Here is an 8,088-nt window from a genome sequence, read left to right as displayed (position 1 = left end):
TACACTTCCCCGTATCCAACCATCCATTGTGAATGGATAGCTAAGACGACCCTAATCACAATGTCACATCTCTGCACTATTTTATTTTTAATTTTTTTTTATAAAAATTATTGAACACCAAATTTTGGGCATCCATTCCTCTCTTAAACTCGCACTTATAAAAATATTATTAATAAAATAAAATGATCAAAATACTTCTGAAAGTTTCAAGGGGTATTTTGGTCATTGTATTTTATAGAAAAATTCTTCTAAATATTTTTTAGGTGCGCACCATTGAGAAGATGACACGTACAATTTGTAGAAAAAACTAAAAATAAATAACTCTGAGGCATTGGATCTGGCTTACTTGATCTAAATTGGACGGCTGGATGAGAGGGGAAGCATATAGCTATGTTATAGGGGAAGTATAGAAACCTTGCGCTTCATAGAGGTGTATGGATCATTTGAATGGTTGATTTATATCATCTCCGATGTCAATGTAAGCGGATGGTGAAAGTATGCCTTTTTTGTCTGGAGTGGTCATTAACAAAAATTAATTTATATATATTATAGCCTTCTCATTCTTATAAAATTGACTGTCAAATGACCTAATGGTTAGGTTCGCCCCCCTTAGGGTTCCTCAATGCGGGATAATTTGCGTTTGAATCCTCTACTCCCATATTTTAAATTTATGTTTTTTATTTGTTATTTTTTAAGAGCACTATATAAATAGAAATATGTTTTTGTTGACAAGGAAATCTTGGTCACGCGTTGATTAAAGTCGTAAGTTCTTAGAATACAAAAATAAAAATAAAAATAAAAAATAAAGATTTAACAAAACGATAGCGGAGTGTTAATGGAATATTCATGATAAAAATCGGCACATTATTACATATATTTTATAACTTGTGTATAGTATACTCGGCGGTAAGGCTGAGTTACTTGGCCGAGTCCGAGTAGTCCCGAAGAGCCTCAAAACAATAGAATGTTCATGTTAAAAATCGACACATTATTATATATGACTTATTAAAAACTCGTGTAGAGTATACTCAGGGCAAACTTGACTCGCCCATAGGGGAAAGCCGAGTTACTCGGCGAGTCCAAGTAGTCCAGGCGAGTCTCAAAACACTGGTTCACACTCCTCATTTTGTCTACAGTAGAGCTCTTGGTTTTGATTAATGAGAAATCCAACTTTTGACTGTAGACAAGACTTCATTCGGCCTTGAAGGCCCAAATCTTCAAAATTGAACTTTACAGGACCCCAAAAATCAAACCTTCTCAAATATGATATTTTTCACGCCTAAACTGCACTAGTCACTTCCAAAGTAGACAGATGAAGTTTCGAAAACATCTAATTGATAGGTTGACCTCAAGATTAAGTAGTCTCCCACTTAGGGTGACAATCGGGTCGGGCAGTGGGTTGGGTCCGGTCCATACCATGTCGGGCTGACCTGGCCCGAGCCGGTATGTAAGAAGAGTTGAAATCCCAGTGACCAATCTAAAAAGAGTTGAAATTGAACCGCTTAAAATGACCAAAAACAATTCCATCCCAAAGATTCAAAACCATATTTTTTATTTTTTAAATTATTCATTGGTGATTTAAGACATTTCCAATCTCACATCAAACAAATCCCTATAAGTGGGAGTTTTTCATGAGGAAGACACCGCTCCTAAGAAAAACAAATTTATTACATAGTCCAATCTTTTGCACATTTTACACCTAGGTCCTTCTTTTTTTTTCTTTTTTTTTCCAGTTTTGTCCTAGGTCCAATGTTGCAAATTGTAGACTACATTTTTTATTTTTTATTTTTTATTTTTTATTTTTTTTTAGTTTTTATTTTTATTTTTTATACATATATATTGCATCCAAAATCATAATTTTAAAAAAAAAATTGGAGCATTTCAATAACTCCAAAATTGGACGGCCCCTTGTGTCATTTCTTTAACACAATAAGGGGGTTGACGTATTGTGGCAGTAACGCTATGGTTTACCACGGGGGTTCAACTTATACAATATGAAGGTTCATCATATACCAAAAAATGGTATCTATTAAAGATATCAGACCAGCCTGATTCTATTTTATTTTTTGATTGTTGATGTTGTTTGATATTGGAGGCATCATGTCTATCTTTTTTGCTTGGAAGGGCTGGGTCCGGTTTGGTTTATGGAACGTGAATAGATGCTTTTTCACCTGGCGTACTACCTTGCACAGCAATCTCAGTCTTAGAAGACTGACACTAAAATTCTGTTCTTTCTTACACCCGCCTCAACGTCTGCTCATGCTGGTAACTGCTTGGTTGCCTTGCTCAGCTTCTGCCCTCAATATGTATGGATTGGGGCACTTTTTTTTTTTTTTTTGTTGGACGAAAGTTCCAAAATTTTATTAAGGGCATTTTTTTTTTTGGACGAAAGTTCCAAAATTTTATTAAAGCATTAATCAAAAGAGATTACATCGGAAGAGAATAAGAGGGAAGGCAAAGAAACCCGCCTTTAGCTGGAGAATCAGCAAGAAAATTCGCCTCACGGTACACGTGAGAAAAGGAGACCTATAGAGAGGCTGAGAGGTCCATGATTTCCAGCCAAATAAATCGAAGCTTCTAGGAGATTCGCCGTTCTTTATTGCACCAGCCAATCACATTTAAAAAATCACCTTCAACTAAAACAGCTCCGACCAAAGTTTTTAGAGATAAAGAACTTTAAACCTTGCCAATGGATCGGAGCACTTTTTGGCACTTTCCATATTGTTATGGAGTGTTCGCCTTTCTCTTCAATCCCATCAATACGACCTGATGAGTTCTTTGGAACCATGAGGGGTGATAGTAAATTAGGAGCCAAAGGAGGAGGTGCTTGAGTAGGCTGGGTAGGTCTTGATTTGGAGGGGGTCGCAATGGCCCTTAAATTGAGGCTACTTGGCTGTCTGAATCAAGCCAGGCTTCTTCCTTGGATCCCTGGCTTGGCTGCTATTTTGGGCTATGCCGTCCTCATCTTCAAAGCCCCGATCATGAACCGACTTGGGCTTGACATGAGTGAAGAAGTCCTAGAAAGTATCCTCCTTTCTTAGCTTTTATTGGAAGGTGGATTTCATGTTCATGATTCTCATAAGAAATGGGCAATCAATTGCAGAATGGCTGGGGTTGCATAGTCGAGAAATATGCACCGGTCCACCTCTATACAATGGACGAAAACCTCACATTGATATGGTTTGATTCTTGACGATAGTTTGTTCTCCTTAGCCTGTGATGGACATTGTGTGTAAAGGCTAGGCCAGAGCAAACTGCCTACTGTTCATCTTCTCACGAGTGCCATGAAGATATACTCTAATAACCCTCATGAGAATTGGGGAACCAAAACTTTCAATAGAAGATGGACCAATAGGGAGGTTAGATATGTTCTCTTTACTATCTATTGGATTAGGAGTCTCACCGGTTCCTGCAATACCTCTTGCTTCACATTCATCTCCAGCTTAGGAGGCTCTTTCAGCCTTGTTTGCTTTTTTGAAAATGAGCATTTGTTGTTTTAATAACATTTGATAAGAGACCCGGAAGATGCCTCTCGACTATTTCGATTGTATTAATATTATTGTAGGGATGATCATGTGTATTTTGAATACATATTGATAAAGTGCATCTAAACTATAGACCGTCGATTTTGAAGATGTAAATTTTTGGGAAGGCTATTAACTTGCTAGCGCATGAAGGGCTTCTTCCATTAAAACACCTTTGAACAGTTTGCCCTTTTTCTCTCTCCTGTTGATTCGCTCCCTTCTCTCTCTCTACTACTTTCTTTCCTCTCTCTCTCTCTCTCTCTCTCTCTCTCTCTCTCTCTCTTCCAATAAAACCCTCCCCTCTATCCACCACGTTTTCTCATCTCTCTCACATCTGTGTCATGGCAGTCCCACTCTCCTCGTCCCTGATCTGAATTTTCCCCTCTATTCTCTCTCTCTCCAAGAGAAACCAGCAAAAAGAGAGTGACTGCCTGCCTCTCTCTCTTCAACGACCTTTTGAAGATTACAAAAATGCAAGGTAAACGAAACTGTTCTCTCAAAGCTTCCCATGTTTCAGACCATTATCTTTGAATTCGATCTCCTTAAAAAAACCTACAGGTAGAAAAACCCATGAGTAGCGAGGTTAGAACGATAAAAACGGTAGAAGAGGAGAGCCCTTTTGGGGGTTTTAATGGATTTTTGCTTGCAGTAGGTTGGGGAGATTCCAGTTTGTGGTTTTGGCAAGCAATGGCAATTTTTTTAATGGTTCGTACATAGGGGTTTTTGTATGAGGTTGCAGAGAAGTTTCAATGTTTCATTTACCTTTGGAAACTCGCTGGAAATTTTGCTGATAAACCCACCAGCACCCATGTTTTATTCTTCAACTCTTTACAATTTCATAACCAGAAACCATTTCCAAAGATTCCTTATTTTGGTCTCTGAAATCTTTTATCTCTTGAATCAACAGTCTCTTTACCAAAATCATAATCAGAGGACTCTAAATTCAAGGAAGAAGCATTTTCAAGCTCGCTGCTGGAAATCTTTTGAATGAAATATTGTCAAAAACAATAAAAAACAACGAATGCGAGAAGGGGGTGGGGGAGGACAAAAGAGTGTGATGAAGATCGACGAAGAGCCGGTAGAGAGAGAGAGAAGCATTTGATATTTCCAGAGTGCAGGAGATGGGGTAAATGGAATTCTTTAAAAGAACGAAACGGGTATAGGAAATTTAATACACACGATCATTCCCCTCATTGATTATAAAATATGTTGTTTGGATTGTATTGATTAAGGGTGCAGTTGGCATACGGATGCATCCCTAGCTGTAGAGGTAAGGTGTACCTTCAAATTTTATCATTGTATAATATAATCTTGATGTAAAATGTTTTTTGAATTATCTCAAAATCTATTTTTATATGTAATTATATAATTTTAAATTTTAAAAATAGTTAAAATCAAGTAGATCTATAAACATACGAAAATCTTGAAAATGGACAATATGTTATAAAATGTACTATTTTTTAGACTTAAAATCCTTTTATTTTTCATGGTCATACATCTCGATGTCGAGATGATCAATCAAAAAGTTTTTCAAAATTAAAACTACCTTTTCTGATGGAGTTTTTATGTGCATTCTACATTATAAGGTTGCATCCATCCTTATATGAACTTTTTCCATTAAGTAATTATAGGTGTTCATATAGAGCCTAGGCTCTAAACAATCAAATTAGAGCCTACTTCAAAACTATTGCTAAAAGAGCTTGTTTTATGCTCAAATAACATCAAATTGATCATCTCAATATCAAGATGTACGGATATAATAAAAACATGGATTTTAAGTTTTTGACATAGTGCATCTTGTAACGCATTTTTGGACTGTCAATTTTCAAATTTTCTTAGATCTGCTCGATCTACACTATTTTTGAAACTTTAAATTTTATAACTAAAGATGGAAATATAATTTAAGGCTTTCACAAACTTTCTAGCATTGAAACCATATTTCTTAACACTATTTGAAGGTGGGCTCTAATTTGATTGTTTAGAGCCTCAGTTCTATACAAATCGCACCCTTAATTATATCATATTATATATTTATTGTATTATATAACATAAGGGGAGATGAAACCCATATATTCTTTTGTTGCAAAGAAGTTTCAATGTTTCAAAGAGGGTAGAAACCCATATATTCTTTTGTTTTGGAACTCATTACTAGGAATTGACCTTAACTTACTGGAAAAAGTATACAAAGAGGCCATTGACTTTTAATAGTTCAAACCAAAAAAAAAAAATCGAACTTTGTAATACATCTCAAGCCATCCAATTTAACATCTAATAGCTAAGAGTAATTATAACCTCTTTGTAAAAAAGATAAATGATATACAATCCAGTAGTTAAAAGTGTGTCTTATATCAATTGCTAACCGCTCGCACCCAAGCCCAATTCATGAGAAACCCATGTATGTACTTTTGAAATAGCAATGTTTTAATGTCTAAAGCTTATGTATCACGGACCTATAGAATTTCAAAGAAAAGAGGATTGATCTGCCCTCTTTGCCCTTTCTATAGGAAGTCGGATTTATTAAAAGTGGGAAGTCGATATGCCCAGAATGTTCAAAATGGATTTGATGCTGAACTTGTTGCCAAGACGCTGATCACTTAGGTAGGACAAACTACTAAACATGCTACAAACCAATGTTATTAGAACCGGACCGAACCAGCAATTACAATGGTAGAACCAGTTATATCGGAATCTTGACCAGCTTGAGCAAGTGTTAAATCAGGATTACACAGAACCGGTTCAAACAGTCATATGACCAGTTGAATTGTTTGATCGCTGTTTTGCTAAGGACTAACATTTACCACTACTAAAACAACCTTACATTAATTTTTTCCATGCTTTATAAGGAAATTCGTCAATTTTTAAGGAAATTTGATTTATCTTTTGTACACCTTTACAAAGAAAATTACAAGACGGAAAGTTGATTAATTTCCAAATTTACCACAACAATTTCAGCCTTACTAAAAATGTACCAAACCACTACAGCTGCAGCCTTACAACAAAAATTGATTAAGGTACATATTTTATGAGCCAATTTGATTTGACTATATTCAAGATAAAAACCAATTTGAGTTAAATAGGGATATTTAAGGTCAAAAACATTTCGATTAAGATATTATAGTTATCTAAGAAGTTTTTGTTTTGGGTTTTTTTGGTGTATTACGATTCTCTAAAAAATTTAAATTTTGGATTAGTGGGGGCCGCGCGAACGCGTACCCCCCTACCACAAATTATGACGTCCATTCCCTCATTAAGAGAGATGGTAGAGTGACCCACCCCCGCAAGTGCAATGGGGGCAGCCATCCTAAGCCATCAGCCTTCTTGAACACCGATTGACCCCGCCCAGGTAAGTATGCTTTGCCTATCATCCTTCAACCATATTTATCTGCCTTGCTTCCCAATAATCTCTCCTACCTCCTCAATGTGGGATTAAATAGAGTTACTTAACATCACTGCTGGTTTTCTCCTAACAAACACTTAAAAATTTCTTCTCTCATCGATTGTCAAGCCCTAGCATCTGTCTCTCTTTGTTGATAAATCGTAGTGCACAATTTTTTAAACTAATTCAAAGTGGGTATATATAGTCCGGTCTCATCTCTTTATTGGTTTTTAGGTTTCAATTAAGAAATGTTACAGTAAAAAAATATATATATTTGAAAAGAGGGAGCAACAAGGAAAACGTTTGAGGACATGATTCACGAGTTACGGATTTTCTCTAAAAATTCATATGGCTTTTATATGTATCTCTTGTGTGTGAGACAGAGGTGGTTTAGATTTTTTAATCAGCACCCTAGTAACATCAAACTCAGTCCTTAGATTCTCTTGAGATGATCGCAACTAGGGAGTTATTCCCGATCTTAATGCGACTCCAATTTCCTTCTTTCGAGAAATGCTTCCTCTTCAAGCAATAGGAATATCATCTCTTCTATGGGTGGTTTAGATTTTTGAATCACCACCGACGTAACATCAAACTCAGTCCTTAGATTCTCTTGAGATGATAGCAAATAGGGAGTTAATTCTCCATCTTAATGCCAATCCCTTCTAATTGATCACAAAGATCTTTCACTCTTCAAGCAAACACAGATGAAACCATTGCTTCGCTTACCTGCTCAGAACTTTGCTTTCAGGAATGCCTTTTTTTAGTCCCATTTGTTTGTTCGCATCAGTGTTCGTAAAATCGAACCGGAACGGTTTACTGAACATGGGCCTCGGAGCAAGTAGAATAGGAACCGGACTACCCAGATTGTTAACTGGACTAACCGATCTGGTGAATTTTTATTTGTTTTTAAATGGGTCAAAAACCCCAACTGATCTTGGGCTACTTTTTATCGTTTTTATACACACTAGAGAATGCTTCTCCTCCACAAGAGATTTGGATTGTATTAAGCCTGGCCATTCTACTTTTTCCTATGAGCCTTTTATCATCCACTACTTTCAATAGGCCTTCCATATCAAATGGCTTATCAATGAGACCTACCAATTTTTTTAGTTTTCTTTTTTGAGAACTATGGCCAGGAGATTGACATGATAGAGTTCATGTTACTGTGAAAAAAATTCTCTTAACAAT

The 8,088-nt window shown here is 36.2% G+C and overlaps 1 long non-coding RNA gene and 1 other non-coding gene across 2 annotated transcripts; one reads left to right on the top strand and one right to left on the bottom strand.

The window, feature by feature from the left end:
- Positions 1-1,837: 1,837 nt before the first annotated feature.
- Positions 1,838-4,868, top strand: LOC148783307 (uncharacterized). Its single transcript, XR_016049487.1, has 2 exons — positions 1,838-4,002; positions 4,432-4,868. It is a non-coding gene; the product is annotated as an uncharacterized LOC148783307 (long non-coding RNA).
- Positions 4,869-6,714: 1,846 nt separating this feature from the next.
- LOC148783306 (U1 spliceosomal RNA) lies at positions 6,715-6,875 on the bottom strand. The gene has a single exon (XR_016050773.1). It is a non-coding gene; the product is annotated as a U1 spliceosomal RNA (small nuclear RNA).
- Between the last annotated feature and the right edge of the window lie 1,213 nt (positions 6,876-8,088).

The sequence above is a fragment of the Amborella trichopoda genome, chromosome 2 (genome assembly GCF_054954075.1).
Source record: "Amborella trichopoda isolate Santa Cruz 75 chromosome 2, AtrichopodaSantaCruz75HAP2 v2.0, whole genome shotgun sequence".
NCBI lineage: Eukaryota > Viridiplantae > Streptophyta > Magnoliopsida > Amborellales > Amborellaceae > Amborella > Amborella trichopoda.
The sequence above is the reverse complement of the archived record's forward strand: the minus strand, read 5'-3'. Positions and strand labels throughout refer to the sequence as shown.